A 25121-nucleotide genomic window follows, 5' to 3' on the forward strand; every position below is an offset into this window, starting at 1 on the left:
AACTTCGGGATGTCATCATCTACAGTACATAATATAGAAAATGTCTGTATGCAAGGGACAAGGCCAAAAACTAAAATTGGCTAGCCGTGGTCTTCAAGATCGTCAGGAAGCACGGCATTAAAAACAGCCTTAAAATCATTGCATGGGCTCAAGAAAACTTCATAAAGCCACTTTTCACTGTCTGTTAAAACAGTTAGTCGCTGCATCCACAAATGCAAGTTAGAACTCTACCATAAAAAGCAGAAACCATATATAAACAGGATCCTGATATGCAGACGCCTTCTTCTTAAAATGGACTGAGGCAAAGTGGAAAGTGTCTTGTAGTTCGACGAATCAAAATTTGAAATTGGAAAATATTTCTCCTTCAAAACTACAGTAAAACAAACAAAACAGCAAAAAGAGCAGATGTAGCACAGTGGGTAAACATGCCCCTGTCCCAACTTTTTTTTTCCAAACATCTTGCTGACATCAATTTCAAAATGGACATATATATATATATATATATATATATATATATATATATATATATATATATATATATATAAAAAACACTAAAACATCTCAGGTTTAACATTTGACAAGCCGTGTCACGATTGGCCCCTCCCACTCCTCATGTGCTTATGTTTTCCTTTTAGTCCTGTCATGTGCTTTTGTTTCGATTTCTTCCCAGTCCGGCCCCCTTGTTTTCTGACTCCGCCCCTGAGTGTCACCACCTGTGTTTTCAACCTGTGTCCTGTTATCCCTTTTTAGCTCTCTTGTATTTAAGTCCTGTGTTTCCCCCTGTGTGTTGGCTGGTCTTTGTATGTATTGTTTGGTAGTGTTTGATTTGGTTGAAGTATATGTATTGTTTGTGTTGTATGTATTGGATGTTTGAATTGTTTTGTTTGGTGTTTCTTCCAGCCTCCGTAGTCTGTTCAGCCCGTGTTCATTTCTTATTATGTCTGTCCCTCCTTATATCCGTGTTGGCTCCCTGAACCTGGACTGTTTTGACCATGACCTTGGATTTGCCCCAAATAAATCTTGCTTTTTTCAGCACTTGCGCCAACCTCCTCATCGCTCCCCCACCATTACATGTTGTTTTACCTATTTTAATTGAATACAGGTTTAAATGATTTGCACATGATTGCATTCTGTTTTTATTTACATTTTCCCAGTGTTTACACAGGCCACATTTTTTCTAATGTTACATTAAGCAGATTAATAATAATTGTGTATTTTAAAAACTTCTGAAATGTGTTCTCTGTAGATGTGTAGTAATTTTCACGTAGAACATCAAACTTTTGCATATATATCGGTGTGTGTGTGTGTGTGTGTGTGTGTGTGTGTGTGTGTGTGTGTGTGTGTGTGCAAGCATGCATCCACATTTTACACCTCTGCCCTAGGCTAATGTGCTGCTGCTTCAGACTGTCCTGTGCTGTTCTATTGTCAATGCCTTTCTATGGAGATTATATAAACTGTGTATTGGCAATCAAATGCCCGTGTCAGCAATGAGTGCACCTTAAAGTAGCTGAATTCACTGATTTGAAAGGTTGTCTGAATACTTCTGGACGTATAGTGTAGCCTTAATGCACCACAAATATTGAATTGTTGTCACTGAGCTCTTTCAGAGTGGTGCTGATGAATGTTTCTCAGAATTCTTTCAGCTATGTTTTGGTGCATTATAACTCTTTTGTGCATTATAATTAAATAACTATTGCTTTTCTTGTGCATTCCAGCATTATGCTTCAGTGCAGTCCCTGCATAATGAAAGATTAAAAAAACTTCTATAGAAGCATATAAGCATTTGAGTGAATCAGCATATTGCTGTGGGCCTACTAAATACATCATAAACTAGAGTTTATCACAAGATCAGCCCTCCAAGACCACACATACACAAATATACCCCTACTCAGTACACCCCACACATACATTACCAGCTGAACTGAACTCTAGTGTCCGAGTAAGTAATAAGAAAAACTTATTCTAAACTTATACTGCTCATTTTCATACCAGACGAGCTATATAGATGAGCTATATAGATGAGCTATAAAGTCTGTTCGAGCGGCAGTGCTTGGAGATGACCCCGCACACATTAAGAGTTGTGAGGATCAATGCTGCTCTGCCTGTAAGCCAGCCACACACTGAGATCTCATCTCCATGCTGACGGAGCTTCAATACTGCGATTAACACCAGAATGTGGAAAGCATGGCATATAATGTCTGACAATGAGTCGCACATATTCTTCTCTCCCCTCTTCAGGGTGAACTGAAGAGACAAAAGCAGATAGCAGCCAGCAAAGAACAGCCATGCACTTCCTGCTGAGAGACATTAGCATACACTCAGCAAGGACTATTGTTCTGAAAAATTGAGCCATGAGAGATATTGTGTGTAATCATTTTTTTATTCCCTATGATGTGCAGCAGGTTGGAGTCGAACAGGCCTGTTGTCTCCAGTCAAAATACATCACCGCTAATGCGTTGGGTTTGCCGACTGATCCTCAAGACTAGCATACAGTAATATAATAGAAGACGAAGATTCCAAAGATTCCATATGTCTGACTTTTTAGAAAAGTTTCCCTTTTTTAAAAAAAAGTTTTTCCCCAAATGCACATTTGCTCCCTTGATTAAAAAATGATGCAAGTTGGTTGTGCAGAAAATCAGTCCACTGACAAAAACCTTTAAGCTTGTTAGCAGCTTCGCAGCTGTGTAGTTAACTGTAACTGCGCTTTCAGGTAAATTTTGGAAGGTAGGCCACTTCATTTGAGTTCAGAAAATCTAGAGAGAAATAATGAAAGTGAATATATGAATTCAGAGTTCATATTTCCAGATTAACGTAGTTTATGGGCAACACATGGTGATATGTAAATGCATGTGCATATTGCTGTTGTCGGAACAAAACCTTGTATCTCCAAAATGGTAACTTCACAGAAGAAACAAAGAAAAAACATACTTGACATTTAATGTAAGTTAATGGAACCAGACTTTTTTCCAAGTCATTCTGGGCCATTCGTCATGATATTTATATACAGTGTAAATGGCAACAGCCATTTCTAAATGATGGCAAAAACTGAAAAAAGTCTACATATGAAGCTTAGTTCTGATAGCAGCAATATATATATATATATATATATATATATATATATAAAATCATAAAATATGCCAACAATGAATACATATTTTACTATGAAATGCAAATGCAGACATTTCTATATGTCCATATCCACAGTCATTGAAGGTATATCTCAAATATTAGTAATATATTTGATAAAACAAGTTTGATGTTAATAATAAAGGATTTTAATAGTTAATTGTTAAAATCATAAGAGTTGGATTGACCTCAGATACATACATTTAATATTAAATATTAATTTAAAGAACAATATACTAATTTATTGGTATTCTTTGAATTTTTCAACTTATGCAGCTATAAAATATTCTAATATCACATCAAACTATATATTGAAGAGGAACTGACATCATTTAGCCTTCATTTAGTCTTACGTGCCGGGATCAAAAGCTGTTAATTTTCAATACTGATCATTTGATGTTTTCTCCGGGGTCGAGCTGCATTTTTTTGCAATACTCATAGAACAGCCATGTAATGAACTGTTCAAAAAACTGATGTTAGAAGGACTATGCTTTATAACAGTCAGCAAGGCAACCAGTTTAGCCTTGAATATTCCACCTCAGCACATTCCCCTCTATCGCAAGTGTGATGGAGCTATACTTACTACTGATACTTTCCAAATATAAAAATGGTTACTGCAGTGGGGAAGTCATTTAATGGGTAAAAGCAATATGTATAATTGAAACTATGGAGGACAAAATGATTTCTTAATGAGGAAAAAAATAAAATTAGCACCTCTGTTTGGTGCTGATCTCACTGAATGACTCACCTACACACTTACTGGATATTTTTGGTTGGTAGACCACTCAACTCAGCAGTGACAATGACGTGGGCAAAAATCCCAGCAGCACCACTGCACACTCATTTTAGCACCACACTCACTGCTGTACCACTACCATTTCAGTGTTACTGTAATGGCGTTGCTTTATTCATTACTTCCAGGAAACAAATTGATCTAATTACTGATTATTACTAATTACTTTACTTCTATGTTAGTCTATACAACACAAACAACTGTACTAAATCTAAAGTGCAAGTCCAATGCTAGCCAGTAGAACACCTGCCTCCAAAAAAGCTTATACTGTAGAAGAGCTTAAACACTTAAAAGACTGTAGTCCGTCTGTTTCTCTGCATATTTTATGTTAGCCCCCTTTTACCCTGTTCTTCGGTAGACAGGAACCCCATGGAGCCAACAAGACAGGAGAATCTAATAGAGTGGACAGCAGGCGGACAGTGTTTTAAAACTATAGCAGCTACATTATATTTCCAAAGGTATTCTCTGGCCTGACTTCACACGCATATGAAATTGAGTGGCATCCCATCCTTAATCCATAGGGTTTATTTTTATGATGTTGGCCCACCCTGAGGCATTAAGAGTTCCTTTTACTGGAACTAAGGGCCCGAGCCCAACTCCTGAAAACAGCCCCACACTGTAACCCCTCCTCCACCAAACTTTACACTTGCAACAATGCAGTCAGACAAGAACCGTTCTCCTGGCAACCGCCAAACTCAGATTGCCAGACAGAGAAGCGCGATTCGTCACTCCAGGGAACACGTATCCCCTGCTCTCGAGTCCAGTAGCACCGCTTTACACCACTGCATTTGACGCTTTGCATTGCACTTGGTGATGTAGTTTGGAGGTCTGTAGTGACTGACTCTGCAGAAAGTTGGTGACCTCTGCACACTATGCGCCTCAGCATCTGCTGACCCCATTCTGTCATTTTATATAGCCTACCACTTTGTGGCTGAGTTGCCGTCGTTCCCAATCGCTTCCACTTTGTTATAATACCACTCACAGTTGACTCTGGAATATTTAGTAGCGAGGAAATTTCACGACTGGACTGCACAGGTGGCATGCTGGAACTCACTGAGCTCCTGAGAGCAACTCATTCTTTTAGAAATGTTTGTAGAAGCAGTCTGCAGGCCTAGGTGCTTGGTTTTATAATACCTGTTTCGTAGTGTCTTGTGGGGCCTGACCATTGAAGAACATGCTAACAAATGCTAACAAATTATGCAAAGAAACAGACGGATTACAGTCTGTAATTGTAGAACTTGTAGAGCTTGTAAGACAGCATGCAATTTGCTGTCTTAGAGACGTATGAGTAATACAAGTAATGTAATTCTCATGTATACAGAACTGTAATGTGATTTCAATAATTTAAACTATAATAAGTTACATTACTCTGTACCATGTTACTCCCAACATGGTTTCAGATCTGCCATCCAAAAAATATCTGGCCAACAACGGTGCTTTCATCAAAAACTGACCAGTTATGAAATATGGCTGAATTATAGTTCATAGCAGATGGGCTACAGTCTGTAATTGTGCATCTATACAGTGGACCTATAAGTTAGAAGGACCTCATAAAGACCTGTGGGCAGAAGTAAGGTAAGTGTTTGTAATGAAACAAATGGTGAGGGTATGCAGTGAGACATAAAAATCCTCAATAATCAAATGTTCTGCTTTAGTATACAGCAGAGAATTACTGCTGCAGTTAGTTTCCCAGATGGCCTGGATTTTATAGCCAGAGTCTCAACAATTTTATGTTTCATGGAAAGCAATTAATTTATCTGCTAGGCCAAGCAGCCATGTAATGAGTGGGATAATGTACAGTGAGAGTGTCAATAATGACCATGTTTACACATGCACTCATGAACTGCGTGTTTACTGAACTCACTCATGTCTTCCACATCTCCCACATAAAACTGTATATAAATTCTAATTAAGCCTTTATTTTGATTATATAGAGCCACATTGCCAAGCTGTAATATCCTCTAAAAACCTGATAAATAAGAAGTAAAAACATATTTAGTCACTTTGCCATGGTCATAGAAATGTGCAAGTGTCTCTGCGCCTGAATCTGGTCTTAGAACAGGGGTGGTCTCCAGTCTCATTCATAATCCAGATGATGCATTCTTTTTTCTTTTTTTTAGGAGAAATATTCCATCAGATCTTGGTGTTTAAGTAATATATGTGGTTTCAATATTCCTTAAATATATTATGATAATTCCATACTTTTCCGGATTTCTCAGTAGATCTTTCAGACTTTTTCCAGCCCTTAGAAAACTTGAATTTACCATTGTGGCCATTCAGTTCATACAGTTCCATTCAGTTTTCTATGCAGAAACTTGGACAACATTCCACTGTCAATTATTTATGCCCCAAGAAAAAGTAAACTAATGGGTGCTACCTAGACTACCCTTAACATATTGAATAAACAATACTATATTACTGTTCTCCCCATATTTTCAGTCTCTTTTATAAATAAGAACCAAAAATGAGTTGAGAAAAGTTGTTTCCTTACACAGAAAAGACAATATTTACTTTTTTGATAACTACATCACTGCATCACTCATACATGTTCAGACAAGCTTAATACTTGGTTAGTTGTGATGTTTATGTATATTTGCAATTGAAAGATATTAGTGCATTTTTTTTCAAACTAATTTGGTAGCGGATGTCCAGATTTGGTAGTGTTAGCAGGGATGGGGGTCCTCCACTGGTCAAGACCCCCATGGACCCTCACAGAGCAGGTACTGTTTTGGGTGGTTGGTCATTCTCAGCACTGCAGTAACACTGACATGGTGGTGGTGTGTTAGTGTGTTAGCAGTGCTGCTGGAGTTTTTAAACACTGTGTCCACTTACTGTCAGATCCACTCAGACCAGAGCAACATGCACTACCACACCACCACCATGTCAGTGTTACTGCAGTGCTGAGAATGATCCACCACCCAAATAGTACCCGCTCTCCATAGGGGTCCTGACCACTGAAGAACAGGGTAAAAGGGGGCTACCAAAGTATGAGGGAAACAAATGGACTACAGTCTGTAATTGTAGAACTACAAAGTGCAACTATACAGTAAGTGGAGCTGATAAAATGGACAATGAGCGTCAAAACAAGGAGGTGGTCATAATGTTATGTCTGATCAGTGTATCTTGCTGAAATGTTTAAATTGGAGCAGTTTTATTTTAACAGTTGAAAACGCTTTGCACAAAATCCTCTGGTTTGTTTTGGTTATTTTTGTTGATTTTTGTTAGAAAAAGCCTGGAATGATTGATTTTGCCTTTAGTCTTAATTCTTGTTGGATATCACACCTTTGGTTGTATGTTTGATTGTTGATTACAGTTTTTGATGATTTTTTTGTATATTTGTAGTTTTTAATTGTGTGTTTCTTTCTGGCACAGGATTAAATGCAGTGTCCTGTTCACACTGTCAGTTGGGCCTGTTGGTGTGTCAGGTGGAGATTCACAAACATTCTGACAATCACGCTTTGAAAGTAGCTAAAAAGTAGCCGATACTCTTTCTGGAAAAGTAGCTAAATTGTAGCTGCTACAAATTTTGGCAAAGTAGCTACAAAGTTGCTAACTACTAATTTTTCAGTAGCTATCCCAACTCTCGTTATTAGGTACTCAGGGCAGAGCTGTTCTGTGACATGCAGGTATAGAGGTAGCTCTGCGTAGGAGGTGCATTCAGTTGCACGCCATCTCTTCATCATTCAGTTGCACGCCTTGTTTTCAACAACATCAAGCTCACTCTGGCCTGCTCTCTCTCACATGCCAGGAAATATTGCTTGTATGATCGACTTACTTTTAGAAATTCAGAATTTTATGTTTTAGAAAATAGAATAAGGGAAATAGTCTGGAAACACCACATTTTTTCCCATACTCTCTTTTCTTTTTTCCATACATATCTAGACCTGGAATTTACTAAAATCAAATTCCATACTTTTCCATACTGCGTAGGGACCCTGTAATGGCCTCATAATTCTAAGGATCCTGTGGATCCTGTGGATCCAAAATGTTTGGTGTTTGGGCCATTTTTGTTTATTACAAGGTGCATATTTTTAAAATGCCGTTTATTTTACCATAGCCAAAAAAAACATACATAGACATGGAGGTCCTAATATGGGCATGATGCTGACTACAGGCCCATGACATGATTTCTGAGGTCTATTCTTAGACTTATTGCCACATACAAACAGCAATCTACTATATGTGATTCATTAAGCAATTAAAAATACAATTAGAGAAAACAAACAATGCCAGAGCAATATATTAGACTGATAAAACAGCAATTACTATACATTAAACATTTTAGTTATCATTTCATTTATTTATTATTTGCACCAAATTTGGGCGGTGACTACAGAATGGTGATTTCAGAGGTCATTATTTGCCTGCATGTACAACAATGGCACATGCATGTAGTCATGTTTCAACAAACATGTTCGAAATATGAATGTATGTGCTTTGTGTCCATTCAAGCCACTTGCACTTCCAATACTGCAGATCTAATTCTTCTGCTGTCAAATGTGTGGTCCACCCACGTGCAGTTCCTAACTTGCAACTAAAAAATCTCGCCATATGCACGACTGACAGAGCATAGTAGGCTTGAAAGCCCAAAGGCTTGATGCTTTTTATAATCACTCTGAACAAACGCAGCCATATATCAAAGGAGTCTGATTCACTCTGCAAGCCAAGCATGTGTCACAGAGGCTGACCTTGGCTGCTAAAGCAGTACGGGCCACCGGTGCCCTGACCAACAAGGCCATGTGGTCCGCTGTGGCCGCAGCTAATGAAACTCTATCTTTTATCTCCACTATCTGTGTTCACTGGACGAGCTTCAGCAATCATTCAGGAGCAACAAAGAGGCTGAAGTCTCCTCTGCTGTGCCCTGGGCACCAGCAAACAACACGCACACATTCGCACCCAACTAGTGAGTCAAAGCTCTGGAGGGGGAAAGAGCCAAAGATGGCAATCTATTCCCCTGCAACACATGCGTCAATAGGCCTAATTAAGGAAGATGATACATGCATCCTCTCCAGCACTTGTGCAGTGTGACAGCATGTGCAAGGCTGCGCTGAAAAAAAGCAGTGCATTAAATTGACTCGATTCAAATGTGTTCATCTTTTCCACATGCCTGCATCAGCACAACTGGCTTTCAGTTTACATACTCTTAGCAATAATTGCACTGATATAATGCATATTTATAATGTTATATAGAACACATATTTACTTGATGACACTTGCATTCCCCATTTGCATCACCTGACTAAAAGAGAGAAACTACAGATGGCAGAGAATACAATACAGGGTCACACATGACAAAAAATAAGAGAACCCTTTACTTTTATCTTATCTAAAAAGAGTCTCCTGTGCAATGTGTAAATCTGAGCTCACCTTTGACAGCAGTACGAATGTCACTGGTAAGCAACTAAAGAAAGCACGTTCGCGGCAGAAAATGATGAAAGCTCAGCACGAGTAACTGCTGAAACTGTGGTCAAAGGATAAAAACAGCATGTTGTTGTCTGCTTTCCACCTAGCTCTGTTTTAGTCCTTTAGCTGAAAGGATGAGCAGCATGGTTATCAGAGTGCACACTAATGCAAACAGACCTGCTCGTCGATACATATTTTTGGAAAATATATATATTTTTCTCTATTTTGGCCTTCCAGCCTAACACGACAGCACTTGAGGTCACTGACGAGAGCGATGCTCTCCAAAGTGGAGATTTTATAACAGAATTTTCCTGTGTTTTCATGAGGATGGGTGTTTTCAAAAACACTCACACGCACACTTGGCTATTTTTGTCTTACAAGTGGTGAACATGCTTTAGGCCACTGTGAGTCTGACACGGCTGACAACCAGACTAAGTCTGTGTGTTCGGGAATACGATGTTACCAGCCACACAAATGAATTTATCTTTTCCCTTTCATTACAGGAGAAATCATTTAAATAGCAGTGCAAAGATTACCTCTGTAATAGTCCTTGTCTTGCCATGTAAGATTTGATTCCATATTATTCTTTTATTATTTCTGCATCTTTCACACCTAGTAAAATAGCATTTATCTGTTCTGTTACTGATCTGACCTTGAAAAGGGTTCTCCTTTTTTGCAAATGATTTAGAAGTCTGGACCATTGTGTTTTTAATGTTAATAAAAGAAACAATGTGTATGTTGTGAAATATTCAGTTATTGAAAGATTACTTGCTGCAGTTTTTCTTTTCTTGGTTTACGGATTAATCAAAGCCATAAAGAACCAATTAGTCTAAAATGCAAATCATCATAGGTTGCAGCCTTTTTATTTATTTTACTTGTATTTTATTCATGAAAAGACTATAAATTAAAGGCATCAACATGCATCTATTTAAGGACATTCAAGAATGTGTGTGTGTGTGTGTGTGTGTACAGTGCTCAGTAGTCTAGAGGTATAAAGTGAGACTAAATTAAAACATACTGTCCATTCTACTCATTTTTGTTCCCTACCCTTATGGTGGACCCCACCCTCATCATACACACTTCACTGCACATACATACACATTCATTCACACATATACACACACACACACCAATCACACCAGCTGGGAGTTTTCAAAAGCGTCACTCCCTAAAGCCCAACGCAATTGCCCTGTTATTGTCCACTCATCCACTGCTGAGAGGTGTGTGCGTGTATGTGTGCTTGAGTCTTACAGAGGGAATGATGGTCAAGATTTATTACAAAGAGAATGTAAATGTGTACAGTTTGCATTTCAGCACTAGGTTCAGTGTAAAAGTATTTACACTACTGTTCTAGTTTGGAATCACTTTTGTTATTAATTGATATAAAATGTGCTGTAATTATCAGGAGTAAACCATGAGCATTACAGTTAGGCATTTGGTCCCTTAAATGTAAAAAAAAAAAATCTTTACAATAATGTTACTTCTGCTAGCACCCTTATAGGATCCTAGCAGTATGTTAGCACTTAACTGAAGGCGGTTAACATTATTACCCACATTATTTGACTGTTTTGGATTAAGCACTGACAAGCTTGTACATACAATCTATGTTGTCATGTATTTTCCATTTTAACTGTAATCTGGTTAGAAAACAGTTTTTGCAATCAATATTGTCTCTAGGACTTCCAGAAGGCCTAGAGTGATGCTGTTTCTCATAAAGCTGATCCAACCCACTGTATATAAAAATATGACTGGTTGATTCCACTGTCACTTCCTAATTGTGCTTGTACTTACTATAATACATTAGGTCTTTAGTTCAGCTCCTGAAGGCCTAACCAGTGTGAGTGCTCAAAAGACCACAGATTGGATAGTTAAACTCTTTTGTTTCCAACCAAGACCTAAGAATGAAAAAGACGGTTACTACAATATATACAGAGTTTAAATTCAACAAGTCATTATGATTTTATAAATCATTATGATTTTATTAATCCCTTAAAATGCCTGGGCCTGCCAGTGGACCCAAAGTTTATTACATACTTTTATAATCTAACAGTAGCTCAATGAATTTGCATTGAAAACCTTGTAGTTACTAAATTATAATCCTCAGTATGTTATAACCTTTGGATTTCAAGGGGTTAAATAAGAATTTGAGGCACATGTTTTTTTATTTCAACAAAATCCAAAAATCTAGAAGTCCCTGAGAGCTCCCCTCGGGTAATGATCTATTTACAGTCATTTCTGGATGAGACACCTGCCTCGAGATTTGATCGTCACTTTTCAAATAAGAGGCATTATGGACATTTTATTATAACTTCACTTTCAGTGTTGAACTGATTTTTTAAAGGAATTATCTACATCTCTGTTCATGATTCTAGACACATCTAATATTTCTTCACTTTTTACAGCTTCCTACAAAACACAAGATACAAGTAAGTCATACATCATAAAATCATTTTATACATGTGTCAACATTTGTTGTCATAATAATGAAAAATTGCTTAATGAACAATGATGTGTGTGTGTGTGTGTGTGTGTGTGTGTGTGTGTGTGTGTGTGTGTGTGTGTGTGTGTGATGCTGAAAACACACACTTATGTTGCCAAGCCTGAAAACATTCTTGCTTGGTGTTTGTGCATGTTTACATCTGCTTATAACCACCACCCACAGCTGGTCTGATCCAACTGTGATAGCACAAATTCCTTCTTTCAATACAGTATTTATATCTCTATCATAATAACAGAGGCAGACAGACAGACAGGCAGACAGACAGGCAGACAGACAGCAATGACACATCTAAGAACTTCTCTTTGAACTCCACAAATGCTGAGGACACCTGCTGTTAGACGTTGCATGCTGTAGCACTGATACTTTTGGTGTGTAAATGGGATTTCTACCTTCTACTCTGTAAATAAATCTTCCACTGCTTTGGCGGATGATCCAAAGCAGGGACGTGCAGTTACAGCCCTGGAAGGTCTTAGTCCAGCACGGTCTGGAGATTTCTCTGCTCACACAGCTGATTCAACTCAGCAGTTAGTGACCATGCTCAGCAGATGTATGCATTAGCATGGAAATCACCAAACTCTGTTGGACTGGACACCTGAAGCAAATATAACATGACTATCATCACTGTCATAATAAAACAGCAAATTAATAGAAGAAGGAAAAATGATTAAATGTATGCTCATGTAATGATTTTATTCTGAGTAATTTGAGAGAATTTTGATTGGAAATGTTAAGAAATGTTCATACAGTGCACAGCAGATATTTCCAAAAGATTGTAAAGGAATTTACAAGGTCATTCCTGTTTTACACATTAATAGAACTGACATATGTGTTCTTTAAGAATCTTAACTCGGCCGTTTCTCAGCCAGGACCACGTTTCTAGTCCAGCATTATTCTCTGGGTTTAAAGACTCTTTTGGAGAAATTAAATGCTTGTTTCCTTTGAGAGAAATAATATGAGATGAAAGATTTTTGGGAAGGATTCCAGCACAAGAATTTTACTAGCATTTATTGACAAATGCGTCTCCCTCTTCTGCAACAACACAGTGACTCCTAATGTAGGATAGCCATCTACTTAGGTGCCAAAGCAAGAATAAGCTCATGCTAATCCTATCTTACATAATGCATCAATACTTTTTCCCCTTTAACCCATTAAAATCTGCTCTTGGAATAGTTGGTCTGTTTGCATGTCCATGCTTGTCATAATAAAATGTATCAGCATGTGAAGTCAGAGCTTTCTGTGGGGTTCAGTGATTTCTATTATTATATAAAAGTAGCACGAGTAAGTGTGCACAAACATTCAGATCAGAATTCACATTTCACAGTGCTTGTTACTGATTTTTTGAAATGTTAAAAGTGACAAAAATGTGAAAGGTGAAGTACATTTCTAAGTAAATGGTGAAAAAAAAAGGACACAAAAAAACCCAAAAACGTTCAGTTCAATTACGTTCTTTATGCACTGCTGTGAAAAAAAGTATTTGCACCCTCTTGATTTTGTCTATTTTTGCACATTTGTTGTACATGATTGTTTCAGATCTTCAAACAATGTGTAATGTAAGACAAAGACACTCTGAGTAAAAAATAATAAGTATTTTAATTTAAGACCAGTTAAAGATCTTAAACAGCCAGTTAGTGTTCAAAAGCCTTCCAAAGTGGTTGAAGTGAAGCAATTCTACAAAACCTCTACAAATTTAAGAAATAAACTTGAAGATGTTGGTGAATGGTGGCCCTTTGTTATTAACAGAGAAGAGTAGATGGAAAGCAGAAGTAATCTTTTTTGTTTTGCCTTGGCCTTAAACGAGTTATAGAAGAGCTGAAATTTAAAGCTGTATTTCTGCAGTGTCCCTGCGTACACCTGCTGGACATGCCGGGGGTTTTGCCCCTGGTAGGAGCACTCAGTGAGAAAGACTGGAGTGAGACTGGTGCAGATGAGGGGATATTAATTTTGCTCTGTTATACGACAGACACAGCTACAGCCCCTCTGCCAGGACATCCGGCCTCAAAGCCTGCACACTACCGGGTTATTAATCATACACTTACACCTGGCTATGAGTAATTACCCTACCACACACACACCCCCACCACCACCCACGCACACACATAGCACTAACATAAGGCACAACCCAAAACCCAAAGATGCCAGAAAGAAGAGTGAAGAATAAGAACAAAGAAAACAAAATATACAAAATGCTACATTTTGTCTTTAAACGTCAGTGTACACACACAAAGATGCACTTGTGCGCACACAGAAAGTTTGATGCTGACCGCCAAAGTGTGAGGGGGTGTTTTAGGAGGTGTCAGTGGGGTCACACAGCCGTCCTGTTTGGGGAGGGTGCAGGATTGTCTGAGGCTGATGAAATCCTCCAATGTCCTCATTCATCAAAGCCCACACCACATATTAATTATCCTCCACCTTCAGCCCAACAGTAGAGGACACAGTTAGCCACATAAGACGTGCACACACACACACACACACACACACACACACACACACAGACGAACATTTGTACAAGTCTACACTCCTACACACACATCTAAGAGAATGACAGATGACAGGCTTCAACATCATATCAACTCCTAAAAGCATGTTCAGTTTACATTGGGCCATAGTAAACAAACTAAAATCAACTTTTACACGTATAGTTCAGTGAAAAATCTAATTGATTTTGTTGTATGTAATTAATTAATAAAAACAGATGTCGTGTCTGTTTCCTTCTGTGGTTTTGTACTGGAATTGTAAAATAAATATACGCCACGCAATCCAAAAGCAAGTGAAAGCTGTATCATGCAAGACGAAGCCACAGGTCAACATGATCCAGAAATGGTGCTCTCCTCTCTTGGCCGGAGCACATTTAAAATGGACTGAGGCAAAATGGAAAACTGTTCTTTGGTCAAATGAAACAACATTTTTGGAAACTATGGACGCTGCGTCCTGTGGACTCAAGAGGAGAGGGACCATCCAGCTTGTTATGAGCACACAGTTCAAAAGCCTGCATCTTTGATGGTATGGGGTTGCATTAGTGCCTATGGCATGGACAACTCATACATCTGGAAAGGCGCCATCAATGCTGAACAGTATGTAGAGGTTTTAGAACAATGTATGCTCCCATCCAGACTGCATCTCTTTCAGGGAAGGCCTTGCATAATTCTGCAAGACAATGCTAAACCACATTCTGCATTCATCACAATAGCATGGCTTCGCAGAAGAAGAGTACGAGTGCTGAACTGACCGCCTGCAGTACAGACCTTTCAACAATAGAAAACATTTGGCACATCATGAGACAAAAAATCCAGCAAAGAAGACGCAGGACTGTTGAGCAGCTAGAATCCTACATCAGACAAGAATGGGACAACATTCCTCTCCAAAAACTCCAACAATTTGGTCTCCTCAATTCCCAGACATTCACATACTGTTGTTAAGGAAGAGGTGAAGCTACATAATGGTGGACACGGCCCTGTCCCAACTTTTTTGAGACGTGTTACTGCCATCAAGTTCTAAATTAGTTAATATTTTTCATTAAATGGCAAAATGTCTCACTTTCAACATCTGTTATATGTTCTACTGTGAATAAAATATGGGTCTATGAGATTTGCGAATCATTGCATTCACAGTATGCCAACTTTTTTGGAATTGCGTTTGTATTTGCATCAAACTGCATGTCTAAATCACACACACTAGCATTAAACCAAGCTGTTGAGCAAATGCTAATAGACTTGCTTATGTGGTTTCTGACACTGTATGACTTACTGCCCAGTGATCAACAATCAGAATCAAACAAGATCAGAATCAGCAGATTTTTGCTCCACATATGCAATCAGCAAATGTATTGTTTGTCCAGTCTATGTGACAATTTTAATAACATAACTAACTTGAGCCAGTTAAGTGCACTCACAGTGTATTGAGGGCTGCTGCTAAACCTATACTTAACTATGAAAGCATAATTATACCCGCTGTGCTACATGGCCATATAACATTTTATTTTTTGTTATTTATTCAGGTAACTGACTTTTCATCCAACAATTTAAAATGCTAGTGTAGCCTGTTAAACTTATCAAACTGACCATCTCTCCAGTGTCTCACCAGTTACAGAGCTCACATATTCATGCTGGCCACAGTGAAATGTATCAGCATGTTAGACCGGAGCTTTTTATGTGCTGCAATGTTTTCTATCACTGTGTAAAAGATGCACAAGGCTTCCTTTATTGCTGGATGCAATGTTATTTTTTTTCAGAGCGAGGACACAAGACGGTGGGTAGCGCTGTCGTCTCACAGGGAGGAGGGCCTGGGTTCGATTCCCCGGCCGGGTGACCAGGGTCCTCTCTGTGTGGAGTTTGCATGTTCTCCCCGTGTCCGCGTGGGTTTCCTCCGGGTTCTCCCCAGTTTCCTCCCACAGTCCAAAGACATGCAGTCAGGCCAATTGGACGTGCTAACTTGCCCCTGGGTGTGAGAGTGTGAGTGACTGTCTGTGTCTGTCTGTCTGTCTGCCCTGCGATGGACTGGCGACCTGTCCAGGGTGTATCCTGCCTTCTGCCTGATGACTGCTGGGATAGGCTGCAGCACCCCCCGTGACCCTGAGGGACAAGCAGCTTATAAAATGGATGGATATATTTTAACAAAAATCTACAAATATTCAGCTTTATTAGATCAAGTTCTCTACATGTGAGATACTGAGACACTGAGAAATCCCCCTTATTAACAGAGAGTATCAGTTTAAACACCAGAAATAGCTACACTTTTGCATCAGAGTTAAAAATTTAAGGAGCAAATAAAGTTTATATTAGTAACGGGGAGCGAGGAGGCGGACACATATGCGGAGATAAGCGATGTTTATTATGGGCAAATCCAGGGTCATAGTCTAAACAGTCCAGGGTCATAGAGCCAACACAGATTGATCGGGGGGCAGACATGACAGAAACCAGAATCAAACAGAACAAGCAGAACAAGCAGAACAGTACAAACAGAACAAACAACAGTACATAGACCAGTACAAAGACCAGCGACCAGACAGGGGAAAACACAGGCTTCAAATACAGGCAGAGGAACAGGCGGGAACACAGTCAGGGGTGGAGTCACAAAATGAGGGGGCTGGACTGAAAAACCAAAACAAGGACAGGCAGGCTAAACCAAAACACAACACGAACACATGGACAGGACTGGGAGGGGCCAGTCGTGAAAATATTGTGAACTTGGCTACAAGAAAGCGCTGCCAATGTGTTCAATGTGTGTAATTTATGTGTTTATTTAGCCCACATAGAGTGAGTTTGCTGTAAAAAAAAAAAAAAAAAAAGAACTGGCTGTAAAGAACTCAGAATCTACTATTGGTACATCCCTAATACTGCTAACTAGAAAGAGCTAGAAACAATAGTCTTTAACTTTCTCTGTACCTTCAAACAAGAATTCAAAAAATACTGCAAAATGCACACCAGGCCTAAAGCAGCGCATTTCAGCACTCCTTGAGAATGGTATGATCCTCTGAGGTGTCATGGCATACCAAAGTCAAGTGTTATGAAATAATGTGCCACAGACTCCTATTAGTCAATAATTGCCACCCTCAGAAAGCTATTGTTTGTCTAAGTGCTGGGTTGTAATTGATATAATTTGTGCATGTTCAGCCCTGACCTTTCCTTGATCGCTCCATAATGTGACAGTGTAATCTCTCATCAGGAGAGGAAAGGGCTGGCCACAGTCAGAGAGATCAAAAAGTGCTCAGGATGACCTTGTCAAGTCCTCAGTCATGAGATGATTAGCCAGCTTCACCAAACCACACTACCACCCTGTCTCCACATACACCCATTAGATAGGAACAAGACATAGTTCATTCCATCTCTAGAGAGGGAGGAGGGTCAATTAGAGCACTCCACAAAGATAAAAGTATCATTATCTCGGCAGTGGCGGCCATACGTTCGTCCAATTAATTAAGCCTTCACGGTAACGGATGTCAGGCCGCTGCTCGAAGCCTTGGGCAGTGGAACAAAAGGGAAGCTCAACGATGTGTGCAAGCAGAGGCTCAGAGAAGGAGACACCTAATTGATCTTCATTAGCTTGATTAAAGCTCTAATAGCACTGTGCGGTAGAGGAGCGGATCACACTGTCCAACAATTCCTTCAGCAGAGCATCTCCTTAATCTCCAACGACAATTCAGGTTGACCTTCACCAGTCTGAGGGTGATATACTGAGGGATACACCAGCATCACAGGCAAAAGAGTGTTAGATAAGTTTGCAATTAACATTGTGTGAACATTATGAGAACATTCTATGGAGACCAATGGATATGGTTCAAAACTATGTCATTAAATTGTGCTACATTAGTATTGTGACACACAATACTATGCAAAAGTCCTAGTCTAGAAAATAATTAGTAAAACTCTATCTGGCTAGTTAGCGTTTGTTTCAAATAAACAATAAAGAGTTTAACAGAGATTAAGAATACATATAAATAAAAAAATAAACAATACATTGTGATTTGATGTGTGTGTGAGATTTTCCCAAAGCTCTTCTCAAGGTATTTCAGTATTTACAGTTACCATCCAAAAGCATTTTCTTAGGTTTTTTAAAAACAAAAAAAATCTTTTACTTACTTTTTAATGTATTTATAGTTATTTGAAGTCATATGTAAACAGAGTTGAAAACTCCCAGCCAAAAAACTTGTTCTGTTGATTTTCTAAGTGAAATTAAGTAAATTAAGTAAAGTAAATTAAGACATGCTCTACAGGGAACAACCTTATTTATCACATTTCTATGCAACTTTTAGTGAACAATTTTATTTACTGGGTTTAAAATACTAGAAAATTAGATCAGAAACTTTTGCACAGGTAGCAGTTTATCCTTTCCCCAAATATGTGAAATTTGTCAAATAAAGAGGAATTGGACATTTAAATGCATATTCAAACTCATCTGGATATCATCTATAAGCATCTAAGCAGCTGCTTGGTAAACACACTTACCCACATCAAAGCACAAGGCACGGTATATTTGTTTATTTATATTGATTATTTTGGTTGAGGTCTTTGAACAAATAAATGACCTTACATATTTATATAACAGTATAACACACTGCAATCAAGACAGTAATAAACTCAATACAGAAGGTATTGTTGAAAGACAGTGGAGTTGACAGATTTGCGTGTCATGAATTTCACAAAGAAAAAAAACCTTATTAAAAATGCTCTCCCATGTTTTCATGTCAGCACCAAAACACAAGGAGTATCAGTCCATAGGCAGAGATTTATTTTAGCCATACCCTGCATTTTAGAGCAAGAAGTGAAACTACATCCCCTTATAGCCACATGGTGAACGTTGTTTTGAATTAAATACATCCCAAAGCCTAAAAATCACTGTGTAACATTAAGAACTATAAAGCATGTATTTTCTGTGTATGTTTTTTGTTTTAATAAAAAGACTAACTAAAAGTGTCACTATTGAAACCATTGATAGAGTTCTACATATATTAACTTCAACTGTTTCGATAGTGACAATTTTAGGTAATACACAACATTAATATATATGGGGCAAGGCATATAACAAACATGTCTATGTGTGTTTATATGTGTGTAACCCTGAGAGCTGAACTCCTGTCTCAGTCTCTGAATAAACATCACCAGGGTCATCTCCTCCTCTGCAGAACAGCAGCAGTCCTCACAAAGTCACTGACCATCACTGCCCTTGCTTCTGAATTAACATCGTAAATATGTAATTTTGTCCTCCATATCTGCCAGAATTCTGACCCTCTTTGCTCCCTGTAGACTGACAGTGACAGGGTGTGTCCCTCTCAGTCACTCCAGTGGCATGTTTGGAAAACCCACATCCCTGTTCAAGATGGCTGGGTGTCCCTGTGACAAACACACAATGCAAATGAGTCCAGGGAGCAGGACCTGAAGATCAGAGTGGCAGGAGACTCAGCACTCTGTCCATCAGCTGGAGAAACATCTCATTTGAATCTGCTTTGTATGCGCCATATCTTATTCTGACAGTCCTGTCTGACGCAGAGAGGGGACTCGAGTCATACATTTTTTGGCTGTTTTTGTTGTTTCCTTCAACTAGAGAAACAATGAAATAAATAACTTATATGTAGTAAAAGTTCACACTTGAGGTGAATAAGCATCTTATGTCTGAAAATGAAAGCCTCCTCCACCCTGCTCTGTTGAGGTTTTATACAATCACATACTCCCATTTTTGGAATATTGTAAACTATATTTAAAATCATAATCTCTCATAATGCTTTATTCTGGTTGGCCTGTCTGGTTGTACTGTTTGTAGTGTACTGTCTGTCTATATTGTGCCTGATACCAACAGGGGTGGAATTACAAATTAGTTAACTTCTGTTTGTAAACTTAATGTCAACTAAACTTTTTCTACAGTTAGTGCAAATGGTTCTGCTCATTTTATCAATCAAATGTTACATTGTAAAAAATGAGCCAAACCCCTTAAATTCCCAGGCTTATTACATAGTAAGGCTCATTATTCATTTACATTTATGGCATTTGGCTGACGCTCTTATCCAGAGCGGCTTACAAGTTGATCATTTTACACAGGTAGGCCAAGGTGGTGTTAGGAGTCTTGCTCAAGGACTCTTATTGGAATAGTGTAGGGTGTTTGCCCAGGTGGAGATTGAACCCCAGTCGACAAGGCAGAGGTGTTACCCACTACACTAACCAACCACCTTATTATTCAGTAACTACAGGGACTTTGATGCAAACTGGCAGAGCTATTCTTACATTATAGAGGTGTGCAATAATACCTTGAGCCTGCAGTGGCCAGGGGATTAAAAAGAGTATCAAGTACATGTAAGTACTAATCTTAGCTCCAATAACCACTTGTCTAGTTCTATAAGCAAATAGCTATACTAAGGGACATTCAGTTGTCAGCACTAAAGTAAATATTTAGTTGAGCTGTCATAAGAATATCTGTGGAACTAAGGCCCTAGAACTAGTCAAAACTCTCTGGGTTGTATTAACATATTTACATATTACATTTATGGCATTTGGCCAATGTTTTTATTCAGATCCACTTACAGTTTTAATCATGCTACAGAGGTAGGCAGATGGAGTGTTAGGAACGTTGCACCACAAGAACTATTAGTGTAGTGTGATGTGACTGCCCAGGCAGCATTCTTTTCCATAGTCTTCCTTGCCAAGGGATGTTACCCACTATGCTACACCAACTGCAAAGCCAAAAAAAATATATCACTGGATCATTTAACCCTTTTTCTGCAAGTCTCCTATAGGCCTTTAGCTCTCTTCCAGCTTGTAAATTTTCCTCAGTATATTCCATCAACATGAAGAAATAACTGCAGGACTGCCAACACAAGCAGGAATTGTATTCTGTAGCTACTTTGAAAAGGAGTTAATGCAGGATCTATAAATCACCCTCCAGGTGTTAAATGCAGCTGCTGACATATTAAAGACAAGCCAGGCTTTGAACTTGGTGGAAAGATAGCCTTCAGATTCGTGCAAAAAGGCATATGCTTTAACATATACCATGTCTAGCATGATGACTTATGTTCTATTACTGTTGAAAAAAGATATATATATTGATGCTGTCTAAAGAAAAATGTTTGCTTTCCTACATCATTTCAGCTCAGCAACTGTCCTTTACATTGGCTGTATTTGCACGTAAAGATTTTTGCCATTTCAATTTAATACATTCTGCTTATAGATTAAGAATAAGATGTTTATTTACACTCTCCTAAACAGTCTTGCATGCACACCATACATAATCTGATCAAAAACGATGTGGCATAAATAAAGTACCATGTAGTGTAGACGTTACCATGACAACAAGCATCACGTGAGTCCAGTCAGAGTGAGACAAGCAGCAGTGTGTTTGCCTGAATTTTCAGCTGGTGTGCTTGTGTTTTTAATGACATGAAATGATGGCACATCTCAGGAAAACATACTTCACTTGTACTTATTAAAGAAGGGTGAGAGGAAAATGTCATGATCTGAGATGCATAAGCTTGACTCCCATCCTGTCGCCACCTATTAAAGCATAAACATTGTGTCTTCTGCAGACCAGTTTCTGCTTGTGCCATGGTGAACGTTACAAATTTTTGCTACATGACACACATGCACAGAACATACCCATTTGGAATGAATTGGATACAGGTGTTTACATGTACACTATTCTTCTATTTAACAAATTTTTTACAAAATTACCCACCTTGTTCACGAAGATAGAAATTGTATCCCAAATGGCTTCAATGAGGTGTATACATGGATGTATTCTATTCCAATTGAGCTATTAGATTATTAATGGATTATCAAGCTGCATGTAAACGTGGCTATTGCGTGAAAATGTCATCATAAATGGACAAATAGAAATGCTCCAGTAATATTTCTTTACAATAGCCTGTACTGGAAAGAGCGGTTTTGGTCTCTTGTCTAAAGTTACCATTTTGGAAATACTAGTTTTTATTTGGATCACGATCTAATATAATCTAATGTAGTTATATGTTATTACCAAAAAGTTTTATATTTCAATCAACTAAAGTTAGAAGTGGGATTTGGAATGAATTTATTAGATCACTGTTCACCAAATTTATCTTCTTCACTTTGAATTCCTCAAAGAAATCATTCAAAAGCCATGATCTTACACAATTTTGTCTTCCTGAAGCCATTTGGAGATAAATCTTACAAATGTCATTGTAATAATGTGGTTTTTTTTGCAGCAAGATGCATGAAAACGTTCATGAGAAGAAAGAATAACAGGAGTAAGCAAGAAGGAGACAGAGGACATGTGAAAGAGAGAAAGGGAATAACCAATGCGCTGGACTACCTCCATTAGTCTTCCTGGGTTTGGGTCATAAATTGACTGATTCGAGGTGTTCGTTGATAAGACTGCCACCGTATGTGACAGCTATGACAGGACATATTATATTATTGCTGGCTCATTGGAGGAAACCTCCCAAGGTGTCAGTCCTGATTGGCTGTCAGCATTGCTGAGGTCGAGCTGTCATAGACAGCCATTGTGTGACGACAGTGATGGATTACTGTGTTACACAGAAACAGTGTGGAAGTCATTACATGTTAATGTTGGGGGTTATCGGGGTAAATACTTTAATGCACCTTAAAAGGAAATTTGATTAAGACTTTTTGAGAAATTTTATGCGACTGAGTTGATCATATGCTGTTGGGGGAAGACAAGGACTATTTGCATTTGAGTGGCTGTCGATTAAGTTAATTACCCAATTAAGAAGGCATTAGAATCATTTTCCACACAATCACATGTGTAATATGCAGAGTCCCTTCCATTAGTGAGTGTATGCCTCCCGCGTGAATGTGTGTGTGTCTACAGGTTCACATCATCCACGGTACTATAATGAGTCAAGTTCCATCAGAGTATACTGAGGGAAGAAATGTATTTGATTTAAATAAATAAATAAACACAAAAAAGCATTAACACATCTCGTGTTTCCCATTTCAATTAGCCACACCTAAGCAAGCATCCAGATAACAACAAAAAAAAAATATTAGCTATTTTACATTCCCAGTGGAAGCCTGATGTGTTCCGTGCTGCTGCTACTCAAACAGAAAACATTACCTGATACATCAATGCATTCGCACTCAAGAGAGGCAAAGCGCTGATTGAAACAAAGCCTGCACATTGACACCAAGCTTTTGCATGAAAGCACTAGAATGCATGTATATATTCCCGCATGAGACATCTGCCTATAAGCACCCCTAATCCTTCTGCTCAGGAACAAGAGGCTCTGCAGCAAATCACTCTTTACATCCATAAACACAAACCTGAGAGGCAGACGCAGACGCAGAGGAAACTCAAGCTAGCACCCTCGCTGAGCTGAAGAGGGTTTTGTAATCTTTGTGATGTAACATTACTGAATTAACAATGGTATTTAGCTAGGAACAAAAACGTAATCATCCTTAACTGCAGCAAAACAGAAATCTGAAATCTCTGTTACCAGTTAATAACATCATTTTTCAATCCATGTAGGCCACTAGCTTATTATTTGTTTCACATATACACTTTCTGAATCAACATCACGTCTCGCCTGATTTCATTCAATCATTTTACTCGCACTGCACACCATGGGCTATAACATTACATGCCTTCAGTTTATGGATGAAGAAACAGGGTAAATTCTACTCAACATAAATGTTTTCTCAATATATAATCTCAGTACGGTAAAGCATGCATCAGACAGATAACCACGCCTGTTTGTAGAAAGAATAAAACTGAAAATGTTATGTCAGGGTTGGAATGCAAGAGCGGGAATGTTAAAATATCAATTCTGCTCAGAGCGAATAAAGTGATGTTTTTATTCCGCTTCTGAGCCGAGTTTAGACACATTTCAAATGTGGAGAATATGCACACACATACAGATGAATGCATAAACACAGTGTTTCTTTACCTCAGCTGAAAGAGCATGGGTCAAGCAAGGCCAAGGCCAAGGATTCAATACCCAAAGAGCACATATACTGCTGGAAGTGTTGGTGCAGTTCCTCAAAGAAAATACATTACAAATCCTTAATTACTCATCTCAAACTGTAAGCAGATTACACATTCTCCTGTGTTACTCTATAAAACCTATATAAATCTTATCGAGTACCCATTCTGTCATGCATGCTAGAACAGGACAGCAGATTAATCTCTTTATGTCATCACTTAGTCCTAACAACTATATATAGACATATATACTAAGCCATTTTTAATTCCTGGTGTTTATGGTTTGTTTGTGTTAATTTTCTTGCGTTTTGGTTTTCCAGCTGAGGGTGGATGGACACACGAGAGGGAGTTCAGAGAGAGAGCATTTATTTGTGCCTGTGTTGTCATTGTACACCTTGTTTTCTGTTTAGTATTAAAAATAAAAAAAAAATAAAAATACCAACTAGAAAGTACAACAGAAAAAAACAGTAGTCCATTTTAGTAATTTATTTAGAACGTAATAGCCACGCCTTTCATGAGGCATGTCTCTGAACAGTATAACCTGTTATTGTTCAAAAATTATGAACAGCTAGTGTTATCTGAAAACCAAGAAACTAGCTAATAGAAACAGTTCGAAAACAGCTGCTTTAAAACAAAATGTTAAAAAAATAAACACAAAGCTTACAGAGCTGTTCCTGAAAGAAGCCTTATTTAGGTGGGGTTATTCACTGTTCGGTTTCATATTAGAAAGACCCCCAGCATGCTCATATACAGAACTAAAGTCACCCAGTCAGCTGACACAGGTAGCACAATCAACTCATGCACGCAAAATACAGGACAATGTTTATAATGTTTAATGTTTAAAAAATACAGGCACGGATAATGGTTATAGAGGAAATATATTATTGAAATGCATTATTC

General features: G+C 38.4%; 1 protein-coding gene across 1 annotated transcript in view; it reads right to left on the bottom strand.

The window, feature by feature from the left end:
- Positions 1-25121, bottom strand: part of dntt (deoxynucleotidyltransferase, terminal) — a 159137-nt gene that overhangs the window by 29158 nt on the left and 104858 nt on the right. The gene's annotated exons all lie outside the window — the stretch shown is intronic.

The sequence above is a fragment of the Pygocentrus nattereri genome, chromosome 5 (assembly GCF_015220715.1).
Source record: "Pygocentrus nattereri isolate fPygNat1 chromosome 5, fPygNat1.pri, whole genome shotgun sequence".
NCBI classification, from domain to species: Eukaryota; Metazoa; Chordata; class Actinopteri; order Characiformes; family Serrasalmidae; genus Pygocentrus; species Pygocentrus nattereri.